The sequence below is a fragment of the Mastomys coucha genome, unplaced genomic scaffold, assembly GCF_008632895.1.
Source record: "Mastomys coucha isolate ucsf_1 unplaced genomic scaffold, UCSF_Mcou_1 pScaffold22, whole genome shotgun sequence".
NCBI classification, from domain to species: domain Eukaryota; kingdom Metazoa; phylum Chordata; class Mammalia; order Rodentia; family Muridae; genus Mastomys; species Mastomys coucha.
This window is the reverse complement of record NW_022196905.1, coordinates 17,807,575-17,825,854: the sequence shown is the minus strand read 5'-3', so window position 1 is coordinate 17,825,854 and position 18,280 is coordinate 17,807,575. Positions and strand designations below refer to the sequence as shown.

Here is an 18,280-nt window from a genome sequence, read left to right as displayed (position 1 = left end):
GAAAAGCCAGGGAGATAAACTCCTATCTTTTCTGGGTAGAACCGATAAGCCATGTTTGCCTGCTTGCCATTCTGGAGTAGGACAGCTGCAGCTCATTAACTATCCGCTGCTATCATTCACTTCAATTAATTGAAAGAATTAAAGTACATCTTAAAGATAAAAATACATCAACTTTGTCCCCCATTTTCTTGTGAACCAGCATCATATTGAGCTGTATTCAAATACAAAGACACATGACTTTGTTTAAAATCTTTTGTCTTGATGGTATCATCATTCTTTTATTTCCCAGTGTTTGAGATTGAAAAATATGAGTTCTTCTTGCCACTCCCATTCTTCCTTCTATCTCCTCTCTGTCTCTGCTTGTCTCTGTCTTTCTTCCTAGATTGATTCCTCCAGCTCCCTCAGAACTGATGTCAATCATATTGTTGTTTTGGGTCATCATCAAGTATAGTGGAGAACAATACTTTTATGTTGAATTATACATTGAATTCCTAAAAAAAAAAAATAGATTCCTTGACTCACCAAGGAAAAGAAAGTGATACCCTAAATATTTGTAGCAGTTTTAAATAGCTTAGCCTTTATTTTGAATTGGTCTAACTTCTGACATTTCTATACTTTCACTATTAACTGAATATTAGAATTGTGTAGTTCCCTGCATAGCCAGAAATCAGCACAACCTTTTTCTGTAAGGAATCTTAACTGTTTTTAGCCACTTTAAAGATTATATTAGGACTTCTGCTAGTGTCAAAAGTACTGGATAACTTACAAACAGGAACAGATAGAGAATGACACATTGGCAAATATGTTAACCTTGTTTATGATATGTATATGTATAGATATGGATGTGTGCATGTAGTATACATACACATATGCATGTTTATGTATGCATGCATGTGTCATGTATCATAACATATGTACCACATGACATTTTCACTCTATGTATAGATTTCATTTCTGTAAATCACACATCAAATCAAAACTTTCAGACCATGACCCTCCAAACACAAATGTTATTCTCCCTTTGGCTGTCTGGGCACTGATTTAGCCATGGAGCTGGGGCAAACTTAGGAACTCAGCAGGTCTCTCTTGCCTATAGCCTCACTACAGAGGTTAGTTAAATAACAGAGGCTTCGAAACCCACTTGGAGGTTGCTTAAATTTTCTAACTGCTTTGGGGAAGGCATGTTCCATGATTTATCTATATGTCCTAATAGCAGACAGTAAATCTAACTCTGAATGTACCAGTTGCACTACTTACTATCTCTTTCAAAAATTACATAAAGTAATTAAGGCACTATAGTATTCTGAGCCCTGGTGGATTACTAATTGGAATATTAGAGACACAGAATCACTTACTCTGGTTTGTCAGATTTCTTAATGTGAATTTTCTTAATATACTATTAAAAGGAAAATTCCCAGGTCTTTTATGGTAGCACATGCACTTAATCCCAACACTGAAGAAGCAGAAGCAGACAGCAGATATTTGTGAATCTGAGACTAGCTTGGTCCATATACTGATATAATAAATTCCAGGACAGCCATATGTGTGTGTGTGTGTGTGTGTGTGTATGTGTGTGTGTATGTGTATATGCATATATATCCCAATCCCCCAAAACAAAAGAATGCAAAATACTTTTATTAAGCATGTTTAATCTCTTATTTGTTGGATTGAGAATTCATTCCAAAATTATTCATTGGATAGCAACTGTGACCTAAAGTTTTCATAGGGCCTTTCTTGGAGATCCAAGGAAAACTACCTTTGTAAATGGTGTGGAAAGTACACTAGTGTCTGAGAAGAAGTTCATCTGGTTGTTAGCATTCTGGATAACCACTGAAATGAGAACATTTCCATAAACTCATAAGTACAAAATTATGTATTAAAACAGATGCTACAGAAACATGAAGGTCCCCAAAACCAGTATGTACAATTATATGCATATAAATTTGAAATGGATCAATTCTTAGGAATATAAAGCATACTCAGAAGAGTGGGTGGGTAGGGGAGCACCATCATAGAAGCAGGAGGGAGGGAGATGGGAGAGGGGTGTTTTGGAGGGAAAACCTAGAAGAGAGACAGCATTTGAAATGCAAATAAATACAATAACCAAAAACAGAAAAAATTCAACCAGAAACAGAAAACATGAAGAGACTGATACGAATCAAGATGACTTGAATACTAATGGGAACCTTTTCACATATGAACACCTGGATCAGATGACTTCATGGCTAAATTCTAACAAATGCTCACAGAAATTTAATGGGAATTTTTGAATTCTTTAATATAATAGAAATACTATAAGACTAGCATCAGTGGCCTCTATCTCTGCTATACACACATGCCAGAAGTCTTCAGTGAAATACACTAGACCTACAATACAGTAAGAAGTATTCATACCATGGATTAGTTGGTTTATCTAAGGGATTTACTTGTTGATTTTTACATATGAAAAATAAGCAAATTACATGATCACCTTGACAGATGCAAAAAGAGAATTTAATAATGGTCAACATTCATTTATAGAAGTTGAAGCATAGAATTTTCTCTCCGGTGACTTTCTAAGTCAGGACCAGCAAGGAGTCACAGGCCACAGAAGTGGCAGAGCAGCTGGGACAGGGTCCTTTCTACCTCCATGGACAACCAGGAGGTGTGGCTGTTCCACAGCTCCCTGTGCACCATTCCTGGAGAGCAGGTCTCCAGAGAGTGCACTGACATCAGGATTCAGGTGAGATCAACATTTTCTCTTTGGTGACTTTCTAAGGTAGGGCCAGCCAGGAGGCACAGGCTGCAGAAGCTGTAGAGCAGATGGGACAGGGTCCTTCATTCATCCATCTGCACCCAGGAGAGAAGGTTGATCCACAGCATGAGTCTTACAAGGGGATAGCTGGTCTCCCAAGAGTTCTGACACAGGCTTACAGATCCACAGGAGGAACAAGTTTCAGCCAGAGACAGCAAGAACATCTAACAGCAGAGATTAACAGATGGCGAAAGCCAAATGCAAGAATCTTACCAACAGAAACCAAGCCTACTTGGCATCATCAGAACCCACCATAGCAAGTCCTAGATACCCCAACACACTGGAAAAGTAAGATTTGGACCTAAAATCATATCTCATGATGCTGATAGAGGAAATTAAGAAGGACATAAATAACTCCCTTAAAGAAATACAGGAGAACACAGGTTAACAGGTATAAGCCCTTAAAGAAGAAACACAAAATCCCTTAAAGAATTATAGGAGAATACAAGTAAACAAGTAGATGCACTTAAAGAGGAAACACAAAAATCCCTTAAAGAATTACAGGAAACTCAGCTTGTTTCTTGGGACCATTTGCTTGGAAAATTGTTTTTTAGCCTTTTATTCTGAGGTAGTGTCTGTCTTTGTCACTGAGGTGGGTTTCCTGTATGTAACAAAATGTTGGGTCCTGTTTATGTACCCAATCTGATAGTCTATGTCTTTTTATTGGGGAATTGTGTCCATTGATATTAATAGATATTAAGGAAAAGTAATTGTTGCTTCCTGTTATTGTTGTTGTTAGAGTTGGAATTTTGTTCTTGTGGCTATCTTCTTTTAGTTTTTTTGGAAGATTACTTTCTTAATTTTTCTAAGATGTAGTTTCCCTCCTTGTGTTGGAGTTTTCCATTTATTATCCTTTGAATGGCTGGATTTGTGGAAAGATATTGTATAAATTTGGTCTTGTCATGGAATACCTTGGTTTTTCCATCTATGGTAATTGAGAGTTTTGCTGGGTGGATCAATGTAATAGAATTGAAAACCCAGAAATGAACCCACACACCTATGGTCACTTGATCTTTGCAAAGGAGCTAAAACCACCCAGTGGAAAAAAGACAGCATTTTCAACAAATGGTGCTGGCTCAACTGGCAGTTAGCATGTAGAAGAATGCAAATAGATCCATTCCTATCTCCTTGTACAAAGCTCAAGTCCTAGTGGATCGAGGACATCCACATAAAACAAGACACACTGAAACTAATAGAAAAGAAAATGGGGAAGAGCCTTGAGCACATGGGCACAGGGGAAAATTTCCTGAACAGAATACCAATAGCTTATGCTCTAAGATAAAGTATTGACAAATGGGACCTCATAAATTTACAAAGCTTCTGTAAGGCAAAGGACACTGTCAATAGGACAAAATGGCAAACAACAAATTGGGAAAAGATTTTTACCAATTCTATATCTGATCGAGGGCTAATATCCAATATATACAAAGAACTCAAGAAGTTAGACTCCAGAGAACCAATAACCCTATTAAAAATGGGGTACAGAGCTAAACAAAGAATTCTCAACTGATGAATACTGAATGGCTGAGAAGCACCTAAAGAAATGTTCAATATCCTTAGTCATCAGGAAATGCAAATCAAAACAACCCTGGGATTCTACATTCCACCTAAGTCAGAACGGCTAAATTCAAAAACTCAGCTGACAGCAGATGCTGACAAGGTTGTGTAGAAAGAGGAACACTCCTTCATTGCTGGTAGGATTGCAAGTTGGTATAACCACTCTGGAGTTCAGTTTGGCAGTTCCTCAGGAAATTGGACATAGTACTACCTGAGGACCCAGCTATATCACTCTTGGTCATATACCCAGAAGATGATCCAACATGTAATAAGGACCCATGCTCCACTATATTCATGGCAGCCTTATTTATAATAGCCAGAAACTGGAAACAACCTAGATGTCCCTCAACAGAAGAACAGATACAGAAAATGTGGTACATCTACATAATGGATTACTACTCAGCTATTAAAAACAATGAATTTATGAAATTCTTAGGGAAATGGATGGATTTGGAGGATATCATCCTGACTGAGGTAACCTAATCACAAATGAACACACATGAGACGCACGCAATGATAAGTGGATATTAGCCCAGAAGATCAGAATACACAAAGTACAATCCACAAACTGCAAGAAACACAAGAATAAGGAAGATCAAAGTGTGGATACTTTGATCCTTCTTAGAAGTGGTAACAAAATACCCATGGAAGGAGTTGCAGAGACAAACTATGGAACAGAGACTGAAGGAAGGACAATCTAGAGACTGCTCCACCTGGGAATCCTTGCCATATTCAATCACAAATCCTAGACAGTACTGTGGATGCCAGCAAGTGCTGGCTGTGAGGATCCTGATATAGCTGTCTCTTGAGTGGCTCTGACAGTGCCCGACTAATACAGAAGTAGAGGCTCACAGCCATCCATTGGATTGAGCATGGGGTCCCCAATGAAGGAGTTAGAGAAAGGAACCAAGGAGCTGAAGAGGTTTGCAGCCCCATAGGAGGAACAACAATATGAACTAACCAGTACCCTCAGAGCTCCCAGGGACTAAACCACCAACCAAAAAGTACACATGGTAGGATTTATGGCTCTGCTGCATATGTATAGCAGAGGATGGCCTAGTTGTTTATCAATGGGAAGAGAGGACTTTGTCCTGTAAAGGTTCTGTGCCCCAGTGTAGGGGAATGCCAGGGCCAGGAAGCAGGAGAGGGTGGGTTGGTGAGCAGGGGGAGGGGGGAGTGAACAGGTTTTTTTTTCCCAAAGGGGAAACCAGGAAATGAGATATCATTGGAAATGTAAATAAAAAAATCTAATAAAAATAAATAAAATACTTAAATTAAAGAAATGAAATATAGATTTTTATATTTCTAAAATTATAGAAATATTTATTCAATGAAATAAAAGTCATTAGATAATGAAAAAAGTCCACAGCTAATATCACCATTGGGGCTGAACTAAAGCTTTCTTTCTAAGGTCTGGTACAAGGGAAGGATGTTCATTCTCTCTCCAATTCTACTCAACCCAATATTAAAAGTCCCAACAAGAGAAATTGATGTAAAAACATTTTTCAATTTGGAAATGAAGCAGAAGGAAATATCTGCAGATGCTAACACCCTATATAGAAAACCCAAACATTCTGTTTAAGAATATAGTACAAAACTATCATAGTCTTAATGATGTAGCCTTGGGCCAAGACAGACTAGAGCAATAGAACGGAATAGTAAGCCAGAAATAAACCCAAGCAGATCTGACTAATCAATTTTGATGAGGACTACATTCTTTTTTTATAATCAGCTATTATTTATTTATTTATTTATTTTAATTAATTAATTTATTTTATTAGATATTTTTATATACATGTCATATGATATCTCCTTTCCCAGTTTCCCCTCAAAAAATAAAATAAAATAAAATAAAATAAAAAAACAACAAAAACAAAAAAACCCTGTTCCCTCCCCCCTCCTCTTGCTCACCAACCCATCCTCTCCCGCTTCCTGTCCCTGGCATTCCCCTACACTGGAGCATAGAAGAGGACTACATTCTTTAGTAAACAGGAAAGTAAAGGTAGTGATAAAGAAGGGACTAAAGAGGTGGTAGTTAACAAATCTGGTGGTTCCTTCTTATCTGTGGTTTTAAATCCACAGATTAATCATACTTTGGAAATGTTAAATGGAAACTTCTAGTAATAATATTGTTCAAAATTCTGAATAGCCGGGCAGTGGTGGCACATGCCTTTAATCCCAGCACTTGAGAGACAGAGGCAGGAGGATTTCTGAGTTCGAGGCCAGCCTGGTCTACAGAGTGAATTCCAGGACAGCCAGGGCTACACAGAGAAACCCTGTCTCAAAAAACTCCCCCCCCCCAAAAAAAAAAGAAAAGAAAAAAATTCTGAATAATGTGAGGAAATCTTTCACCATGATGTAGGATGTTACTTGTCACTCTGCTAAGTGTACAAGCATAGTATACACTACCTACATGTTAGTCAACTATTGACCTCATGGTTACCAATGCCATGGTAATGTGGAGCCTAAACAACTCTAATTTTAATAAATTCCACTATCCTAAACTGAGAATAGAAATGCTGGTAAACATGATGTACCAGGGAGAAGCCACAGGAACTAGGATTGGAACTAATCCCAAATCTGGGAAATTATAAAGAAAGAAGAAATAATTATTTACTAGTTTTTGAAAGTTAAGTTTGTCCTTCAAAAAATGTTCTTACGTACATGTAATGAACTTTGATTACTCTTACTTTCCATTTTCATACACATATTTAATGCATTCTCAATACTCCTTAGCCTTTATTCCTTACAAAGATGATCATGTGATTTGTTTGTTTTTCATATACAGCTGACAGGGACAGTTCCCTCTGTCAACCTCAATCTCCTCATCTTCACCAGAAGTCCCTTTTCCAGGTTCATGGCTTTTTATTTTGTTTTGGGATTCAATGATTTTAACCAGAGTCATTCTGTGTGACCCTGGGTTGGAGCTATTCAGTGGAGCTACCTCACCTTGTGGTGAGAACTAAAATCAATGACTTTCACCCAAATCCATCCACAGGCAAGAGACTACTAGTTTTCCTACTGTACTTCATACTACAAAAGGCATGAGCAGAGTTACATGGCTTGGTAGCATCTCCTTGTAGTCTTCTTGTACACAGGCAAGAAGAAACAACTGTAATCTTATTGACATGGTTGGAATATGTACTGTTGTGCATGGATGCCACCTTGCTTTCTCTCAAAAAGTTGGAGTTCACTGAGTGTGAGCTTTGTACAGTGGAGTTTGCCTTGCTGAGTGAGAGAAAATATCTATTTGTGGTTAGTTCTATGTTAGCTAGGTCGGGTTCACCTTGGGAATGGGCAAGGTTGACACAGACCTTACTGTGTAGCCTAGGGTAACCTTTGTAACCCAGCTTGACCTTGAAGTCATGGAAATTCTTCTGCTTCAAGCTACCAAGAGCTGTGATTACTAATATAAGCCACCACACTTGGCCCATGCATGGGTAAGTTTGACATAGATGAGATGCATTAAGATGTATCGAGAAGCCATACCTGGGATAGTGTAGGGTTGTGGGCCCATGTCTGCTCAGCCACTGGGCGTGCCTACTTAGGGAGGTAGAATGCAGGGAGTTTGACTGTGCTTATCCCACACATCCACCAAGGCACTGCTCAGGAGGTAGGAAAGCACAGTCTTAGGTGTGTAAAAGCCAGAGTTGTTATGGGGGTCCCCAGGCCTACAGTGAGGTCAGGCTTGTGGGGTTTTCAGACTCTTGGACATCCAGGCACATCTGGGAGTCTCAGGAGAGCAAAGAGTGGAGTGGTGGGAGGAGCGTGCCCTGCAGCCAGGGTTCTGGTGGGTGGAAGGGGAGATCTGGCTTGTTCTATCAGGGTGATTCTCCTTAGTTTGACAGAGGCAGGTCAAACTTGGTGGAAGTGCAGAGAGGTTTTCTAGGGGAGATTAGGCTGATTCTCTGTAGGTGAAGGCTCCCCACCTCAAATCTTGATGAAGAGAGACAGCCCATGGTTCTAAACGTTTATTGATTTTCATATCAAAAAATGGATGTGTGAAACCATACCCCCCGTCTCAGGGTAGGCCTGAAATTAAATACCCTTTGCAGGGAAGAATGTCTGGGAAGGGAGACATTGGCTAAGCCCTCTGAGCCTCTAAGTACCTTATTAGTATGGAGAATACTGTTTTGGGCCTACATGACTGTGGTCACCTCTCTTTTCCTATTGTCTTGGACTGAGATGTTAAGGATGTATCATCAACATGTGGAGGGGCTTGGGGTGTTGCCCTTATGTGCCTTATGGCCACAAATCTTTTTATGTGGGGGCAGGTGTCAGCTGTGGTTATGTGACAGGGGCCTGGTGCCAGGAGCAGGTGAAGCTCCCACAGGCCCTTCAGGGTCTCTGGGGCTTCTAGCCTTTAGCTCAACTTTACCAGGCTTCCTCTCACGGTTCACTGCCCCACACGATACCATCCGTCATACCACATGGACAGCCATGGGCAATATATTGCAACTCTAGGGCACTTACCTGTGGAAATGTTCATTTCCCCAGCACAGCTGAGAATCTCACTGTACCAGCATGTTCTTCTCCTCTTTGAGTTTTGCATCAGTATGTGAGGTGAGGCTGTATTGCACTTGTCTGTTTAAGCAGCATGGGAAATCATTCCCTGTAGTTGGGGGTATAGGAGCTCCAAAGAACTGTAAAAAAAATTATATTATAAAATTGTAACAGAGATATCTAATTATAGTTAAAATTTAAGAAACCCAAGAGAAAGGCCAGAGGGAGTATGATCTAGAAGAGAGGGAGGGATGTACTTTGCACCTAATGCAGTTTGGTTTATAAGCTCAGTTTGAATGTTCACTTTTTATTTGAATGTTTGTTTTTTATTGCCTCTCCCTTTCAACCTCCACCTTTAATTCCTCTTAGAGGTAGATGTGTGGAAACTTTTTCTTTCATTGCTCAGGCATAGGCAGATCCATTCAGCATCTTCTCTGCTTCGATCTCAGCTGGTTGTGCCCTGAGAAAGAGATCTTTAATTGCAGAACTCCCTGGAATCTTGTACAGAAACTTTTGCATATGTATTTTTCCTTTTTTTTTTCTTTTTTCTTTTTGGGTTTTTGAGACAGGGTTTCTCTGTGTAGCCCTGGCTGTCCTGGAACTCACTCTGTAGACCAGGCTGGCCTCGAACTCAGAAATCCACTTGCCTCTGTCTCCCAAGTGCTGGGATTAAAGGCGTACACCACCACTGCCCTGCTATTTTTTCCCTTTGGGTTTGAATTTTCTGGTCTTCAACTTGAGTCTAAGTCAATTGTGAGCAATCTAAAAGCCACCTGTAGAACAGAGGAAAACATTTAACTGTAAGCCTCAAGTCTCAGAATGAATGTAAGCATAGCTATAAGGCAAATGTTTGGCACAGGGAGATCTGGCAAGCTGGAGTGTGTACAGCTATATTTGCCTTTGACAGAGGTGGATCCAATTTGCTAGCTCACCAGTTACATTGGTTCTTTTAGAGCCAACTTGCATTAGTCACGATAGTGTTTCTATGTGAGGGTTTCCCCAGCTCCTCCCACATTAGATAAAATTAAGACAATATTCCGATTTGGAACTTCAGACCTTCTGGAAGTGTATTACCCAGGGCATCCTGCAGTTTGAAGTACCTAACTTCAGCACAGGAGTCTGGTTAAGGGCTGGAATTCCAGCTGTGGTCTCTGATGGGCTTTGAGCTCCTAGGCAGCACTCTCTACCAACACTGTCCTCTCTACGAGCAGGAGGTAGTCATCTGTTCTGCCTGGAGCTGTTCTGAAACAGAAGGCAGATGTCTGTCAGGAACAATGCCCAGTGCCAAGCAGACAAAATACATGTGATACCCCATATGACATAAAGAGACAGTAGAGAAAGACAGTGAGAACCCAGTTCTGTTGGGGAGGAAAATACTTGTATTTGGTCCCCAGTATTTCTTACTACTTTGAACTTAAAATGCTAGAGTTGACTGAAGCTGGTCTCCCTTTAGAGGAAACAAGCCACTGTAGGGTGTGATGGCTTTGCAGTGCCACTAGCCACTTTAATTTTGGTAATAGCTTTTAATTATAACCTACTTTTCTATCTTGGAATTGTACATCATGCTTAAATACAAGTTTTTTTTTTTCAGGACAGGAAACGGTTTACCTTTCATATATTAAAATATCCAATATGTGTCTTCTTGACTAAGTCCCTTAGTTTTTTTGACTTGTTATTGAATTAATCTTCCATTCCCAGAAACTTTGGTAGAAAGGAAAAGAGTGTCAGAAATAGAGTTCTTAGCTGTGCTCAGAATTCTAGGGGAATTCACTGTTGTGATCACTTGCCAATCTAGAAAAATTGATTCTGGCAACCTTGCTTATTGGAAAGGGATTCATTATTATCTCGTTTTTCTTGTTTCTTAGTCACATTCTTAACTGCTTAAGTGACTCTTCACTCAGCAACAGTTGACAATGTGGGTTTTATAAGAACTAGTAATTTCCCCACTGACAGATTTCAGGCCATACACAAGCTCCTGTATTTTTGCTTAAATGTGTCTTATGCACTTAGTGCTAGTATTTTCATTTGTAAGAGAAGGAGGCATGCTGTCAATAAAGATTCATTTTGGAGATTGTAAAAGCTTTGAGAACATTAGGTACTAAATTGGTTCGTTTTCTCTATGTATGCCTCTGAGCAGTTGTAGCAGCCTGGCTTGGAGGCAGGTACACACAGTGCACACTATTATGTTGAGGCTTCAGCACTGTGGGCACATTCTTGACTTTATGGAATTACAAAGCTGGACTCAAGCCTTTAGACCAGTGGTTTCCATCCTCCTTAACACTGCCACCTTTTAATACAGTTCCTCATGTTGTAGTGCCACCCCACCTCCCAACTATGGAATTATTTCCATTGCTATTTCATAAGTATAATTTTACTATTGTTATGAATTGTAATGAAAGCATATGATATACAGGATGGTATTAGGTGACCCCCAAATGAATCTTGAGTCACAGGTTGAGAATCACTGCTTTAGACTTACAGAGGTGTAGATTCTTCTTGCGCTCATTGAACCACTGCACTGCTATGTCATGAGGTATAACCAAGTCTCACTTCATTACTCCTCATATTCACTGAGAACTTGAGTATGACAATTTCTAAACAAACTATATGGTAGTTTTTGAAAATCCCAGATTGTCTCAGCTGTGTAATTTGAAAAGGGAACTATGAGTATGAATTGGCCTTGCACTTCACCTCAGTGACGCCCTGCCAATTCACCAAACACCAGCTTCTTACTTAGATCCCCCCATCCCCACCTGGAACTCACTCTGTAGACCAGGCTGGCCTTGAATTCAGAAATCCACCTGCCTCTGCCTCCCAACTGCTGGGATTAAAGGCGTGTGCCACCACCACCCAGCCCCGCCTGTATTTTTTATGTAGTGCTAATAATCAGGCCAATAAATTCCTAGTTTATGAAATTTTTGATAATGTTATATTAAACACATTTTTCTTTATGTGGCACAGTATTTGGAATAATCATTTTTAGTTATAGTGAGCAAATATCATTAACTTGCTTAACCACTTCTTTATTTTTTTGACATTTGTGGGTTTTGACTAATATATACAATGCTTAAATGAGGATATTGTCTGTGTAATTGTTCTACATAATACCAGGCTCTTCTGAGAGGTGAAATGAATTATTCAAAAGTATGAATAATTTTTTCTAGATATAAACTGACAGTGAATCATAGCAATTTTAATCAATTTAAAACAGTATCTACCTTCCATCTCATTATATATAACTCATTCTGTGTTTATTTCATTTTTCTGTAGATCTTTATCTGTGTGAGAATGCACAAAAGAAAGAAGACAAAGTTGTAAAGTTCATTATCATACTATTTACATGTACACTTGAACTCATTTGGTTTTTTTTTCTTTCTTTTTTTAAAATCAGGATTAAATTAGCCAGTTTCTGTTTATTTCCTAACTTCTAAGCATCTTCACCTAACATCTAACTCATATTTCCACTTGAGTATTTCATAAGCATCTCAAACAGCTTCAACCAATTTCAGAACACTTTCCCTAAACTGCTCCACTCAGTGCCATGCTACCTAACACCAACTCCTGGAACTCATCTTAAGGACCTGGAGTCAGCAGACATTCTTTACTGTAACTCCTCTAAACATGAGTCCTCAGCAAATTGAGCCAGCTTCACTGTGAAAATACATTCAGAACTGATACCCGTCTACAGGATGTTCTAATGCCACCTGCTCCACATAATTGCTGTCATCTCTCTGGATTCATGGTTTCTTTTTCTCTATCATTATTCCCCCAACAAAGTGCCAAAAAAACACCTTCCAGTACAATCCTGCTGTGAGGCAGGCTGGGTCATGATATCCACAAGCTTGAGAACCTCTAATAAATAAATATTCATTTTATCTAGAAAACAAATAAAGACCAAGCCTTAGAAACCTCTCCTAATGTTCTTTTGCTGACCACTTGGTGGCTTCCTGCATCATAATTCTCCATCATCTGAGATTGTTTTTCTGAGTTTTCCATGGCTGTTTCACAGTTGACCACTGCCTAGATTCCATTCATAACTCCCATTCTCCAAATCCAGGATAAAGGGGATTATCTACATCATTCTTGCACAGAATGTAGAAACATTACAGAGAAGGTACCAAATAAATACTGTTTACACAGATGATGATAAAACTAAGCAGGTTAGGTACATTACTCTGGAAATTCAACTTATTAGTGGATTTGGAAACACAGACTCAGTCTGTCTGTCACACACACACACACACACAAACACACTATCTATCTATCTATCTATCTATCTATCTATCTATCTATCTATCTATCTATCTATCTATCTATACCTATTCACTCACAAAACTATTTGACTTAATATTTTAGTTTGTAGGCTATGAAAACATTTAACATTTTATGTAGTTGTATGATTATTCAGTTTATCTGTTTCTGTCTCCATAATTTAGCTTTTATACGTTATAAAGTCTAAGAATTTACTTCATCTAAGTTTTCTTATTGCTTGTCAGGAAATTGTTTATAATCAATTCATAGGTTCCAAGATTGCCCCTCTAAGCAGTGGTTCACAGGAAGTAATAATAGCAGACCTTCCCTTATGGTCCCATTCACAAGCATAACTTCCAGTCCATCAATGCACAAAATATAGGCTGGGTAACAGAATATACAAAGAAACATTGACAGGAAGGTTGTGTGTGTACTTCTAGGCATGCCTTCCCCATCAGGTTTGTAAGGTATCTCCAGCCATAAATCACAGACATAATATGAGAAATCTTCCCTGGGAATCCTCTGGAATCTGTCAGCCTAGATTGTTAAACAGTCTGGAGCAGCTGTGTGACTAGTTATGATATTGACCCTGGACAGGTACATATCATGACTCTTTGTGATTTTTTTTTTAATGCTATAAGCAGTCAAATACAAACTGACCCCTGGCTTTGGGATTCCTAATAGCATCTTAGTTGCTGATTTTCTCAACATTGCAAGATTGAAGTTCTCAGAATTTCACCAAGCTTGTGTTAGGATTCCAGGTGTCTGCAGAGATAAGCAAAAATTCAGAAAATCAGACATGTTGCTTCCCTCTTCCTCAAATCTTCAGCACTGCAGCCTAAGTTGTTTGTTCCATTCATTCAGTTTTATTCGTGCTAACAAATTCTGCCTAATCATGATTGCTAGTACTTCAACTACAAAAATGGTTGCTTTCACTGATATCTTACATATAGTTTATAGTATTAGATAACATACCATTCCATCAAAACCATTCTATAAAATGTTAATTTATGTAGTGTAAATTTTGTATTTGACATTATTATCAAATTTGTTCATGTTTTGTTATTATAAAATATCTTATCCTAATATAGAAAATTCTGTGTATTAAATTTCAGTCTTATTTTTCCTTCTATTAAATACTCTAAGGCTATTTGATTTGAATTCTGATGATGTCTGTATTTGTAGAACTGTTGCATGTGTGTTTGAAGATGATGTTTTCTTTAACTTCTGGATACACTGTCATAAATATATGCTAGGGAAAGTTGTTAATGTTTTCTAATCTTTCATAGCACAGTTTCTTTTCTGTTAGTTTGCTTGCTTAATTTATGAAATACTAAAAAAAAAAATGTTTTGAAATCTTTCCTCCTTGGTCAGTTTGTCAATTTCTTCTTGTGGTTCAGTCATTTTCGTTGTATATTTTAATGATATATCACCCTGTGCACAAATGTACACAGACATCTCTCTAAGCTCTCTTGTGAATCCTTTTTCATTACAGATTGACACTTACGTTTAGAAGTGTACTTTGTCTTAAATTATCTTTTGTTTGGTATGAACGTTGTTGCAGGTGCTTTCTTTTGTTTGTCTTTATTTAAATACTTCATCATTTTACCTTAAAATATATTTTGGGGGTACCACTTTTACAGCTGTATTTGGCAGTTTGATAACTCCTTTGTCTGGTTTTATTCGAATATTTCTTCAACTATTTATGCAACTATCTTCAGGAAATTTACACAATGATGAAAATTTTTGAAAGTTTCATCACAAATATTTTATATTCAATACTTCCAAAGTGTTCCATGAGGTGTTTGTGCCTGCTGACTTCATCACAGCAGTGCCAATACATTTGCTTCTCTGTCTCTTCATGCCTCATGACATGAACACTGCCCAGCTATCTACACTTTGTACTTATAATTTGGTGTTGTTACATACAGATTGCTGTACTTTTTTTTTATTACAGTCTTGGCAGTCTTAGGGGCCTTACTCCTGGACATGTTTCTATCCTCCCACATATAGATAAAAGCCTTTGTATAAATTGTTGTGGTATTTGTTATGCACATCACCCTTCATTCTGTTTACTGTAAGGCTTTTCTACAAAACATTATAATACATTGTGTATGCTGTATAAACAATAACTATCCTGTGTTTATAAAGGATGGATGATATCAACCCAGAGTCTTTATTTGGTCAATGGGTGAAAACTGCTGTTAAAATAGTTTTGATCTCTAGAGGGGTTGAATCTTGGGGTTAGAATCATTGGGTGTAACTGGTTGTCTGGAGGGGTTGAATCTTGGGGTTAGAATCATTGGGTGTAACTGGTTGTCTGATGTGTTTACGTGGAGAATGTGGTTCCATTTTGCTTGACTCACAGGTTTGTTGTCCATGAATGATCTTTACATTCTTTATCTATTTTTAAATTAATTTTTGCTTCATTATTTATAATATTTTATTGGCTATTCTAGATATTAACCCATTGCTTTGGAGATAATATAAATATCCCCTACCTATCTGAAATTTTTTCTATAAAGTACTGATAGGTGAGAAACTTTAATTATGTTATATGAATGTTCAGAAGACCTGATCTATAGAATTTTTACATAACAAATTTCATGTGTTCTACATGTAAAATTAACTAATATACAAATGAATATCACATACTTTCTTATAAAGTTGTTACAGAATGAATAGTAAATGTGAAATTTTACACAATTATATCATAGTTTTGATCATGTGACACACTTCTGAACATTTACATTTTCTAGTCTGTTCAGAAAAGCTTTCTGTAACAATAGTCTCTAGTTTTGAAATGCACTTTAATAATCAAGTCTTTAATTTAGCTAGAGTTCACATTTAAAGGTAATATTAGAGAAGGATGATTTTATTTTTCTCTGCTGAAGAAATATATTTTCTTATGGTTGGGGAAAGGGTTTAATCTGTAGTGAACTTGCTGCATAAGCAAGAGGACCTGAGTTTGATTCCCTCCAACATATGTAAAAGCCTGGTATGATTTGTACTTGAAACTCCAGGTGGTTGAGAAAGACAAGAGTGTTGGCCTCACTGGCTTGAAAACTTCGTCTAAACTGTAAACTCTAAGACCTAGTAAAAGAAACCATCTCAAGTAATAAGGTGGACAGTTCCTGAGGAAGGACACTTCTGGGTTACCCATGCTAGCCTCTGCCTACATGTAAAACCTTCAGACACACAGGAACTCACACGTCTGCACATATCCACATAGACATGCTTAATATTGTCTTAAATCATTCATCATTTCTTTATTAAAATATGGTAGCATATTACCTAGTGTGAAGATGTTATATAAATGTAAGTATAACTACATCCGGTTTCATTGGGCTATGAGATTATTCCTGAGGCCTAATTCATCCATCATTTTACTGAGACTATACTATTTAACAGCTGGTAGGGACTGTCTTTTTATGTTGGCATTGATTTTCAGTATTGCTTTAGTGTATCGGCATTAATACAATTTTATTTTAATTTTTAGCCATTTTCTCTGTACTTACTTCCTCTCTATAAAATTAGAGTTATATTTGCATATATTTCAAACAAATTTAGGTTATTCTACATATTACCTAGAGTCTCCCTGATCCATTTCCCACTTTCATTTTGTGTTCTTGCAAGTCTGCTAATCACTCTCTTGAATTTCATCATAGTTTATGTGTTTCATATTTTAAAAAACCAATTTCTTATTGGCAGCTATTTAGATTGTTTCCAATTTTTCACTATTATAAATTATGCTGCAAAGAAAAGCATTGCACATGCATCTTTTTAATCATCTGTGATTGATTCCTTAGGACAAATTGCTAGAAATAAAACTCCTTCATCAAAGTATATGCTATTTTTGAAGTGTTCTCCTGTGCTGCCTAATTGCCCTCCAGGCAGTTTGCACTGTTATACTCCCATTGAAAGAATCTGAGAGTGCCTATTTCCTTTTCCTTGTAGTCTATGAAACAGAATAATTATTATTTCAATTGTTAGAAAAGCTTTTACATGTGTGAGAAAATAGCATAGGAGACTAGCAAAATTATTACTGGTAGGTATTGAACACTTTGAGAATATTTATTGGCCACTTTCAAATTTATATGTTCAATCATTTCCTTTATACAGCTTCCTTCTGAATGCTCATTTTTTTCTAATTTACTTCTTCTTTTTGAGATTACAATTAAAACACTGTCTTTTCTCTTTCTTCCCTCCGGGCCTTCTCAAATACTGCTCCCTGATCTAAGATGCATGCATGTGCGCGCACACACACACACACACACAACACACACACACTGGCAATTTGGTTGCTTGTAATTCCACTCAGTGATATGAACCGAATGCTTCTCATTGTGATGAAGTTTCAGAATTTCTGTCCCTTGTCCTGTGAACAGTAGTTTACTCTTCCCTCTTCCTTGTTGAATTATGCTGCTTTCCAGACATTATCTAATGTTGCTTTGAAGACAAATTACAGTCACTGCAGAGGTAATATTACAGAATAAACAAGTTGCCTTATCCCTAGCTTGGAGACATGAAGTAGGAAGCCTAGTAAAACAGGGTTTGGTCTCTGATGCTGCCTGAGGAAACAGATCGGTTAAGAATGGAGGAGTAGGGATCCTTGGGTGCAGAAGGGTAGGTGAAAGTAAGCATTCTTGAGTCTGAAGAAGCCAACATGGCACAAAATGACAAGCCTGAGTGTTGATGGCTATGCCAGTGAAAGTGTCATCACAGAAGGGCCCAGTGATGGTCACAAAAGATGCTCCACAGTGCTCTGGGAACTTGGTATACTTGAAGCTGGGCTGGGGAAGGGGAGTTCATTCCTTGCAAGAAGTCTACTGAGTGGCCTTGGATTATGAAAGCCAGACTGTTGTTCCCCAATCATCACTTTCTATCCTTTTCTTTCTGTCTTAGTTGTATGGATGGATGGCTTCTGTAGCTTGATCATTCTGTTTGTGTGGTGAAGTTCTGTATGCTCACTTTTGGGAACTAAACATTTTTATTCCCCTCTTGATGTTTTAGGATAATTTCTTTTATGTGTGCTCTACTTTCTTAATTCAGCTTCTGAGAATCTAATACCATATTCCTTATCTATAGTGCAGCTTTAAATTTTGTCAACTGTGTCTTTTTATTTCCTTTTGACCTATCTCTCCCTCAAATCCCTTCTTCATTATTATCTGATGT

At 37.9% G+C, this 18,280-nt stretch overlaps 1 long non-coding RNA gene across 2 annotated transcripts; it reads right to left on the bottom strand.

Annotated features, from left to right (window-relative positions):
- Positions 1–256: 256 nt before the first annotated feature.
- On the bottom strand, positions 257–13,836 carry LOC116069172. 2 transcript variants are annotated; one of them, XR_004109886.1, is made up of 4 exons: positions 13,766–13,836; positions 9,955–10,096; positions 8,825–8,994; positions 257–491 (listed from the first exon to the last, which is right to left on the bottom strand). It is a non-coding gene; the product is annotated as an uncharacterized LOC116069172 (long non-coding RNA). The 2 variants fall into 2 exon arrangements; XR_004109885.1 differs by lacking the exon at positions 13,766–13,836 and adding an exon at positions 12,073–12,129.
- Between the last annotated feature and the right edge of the window lie 4,444 nt (positions 13,837–18,280).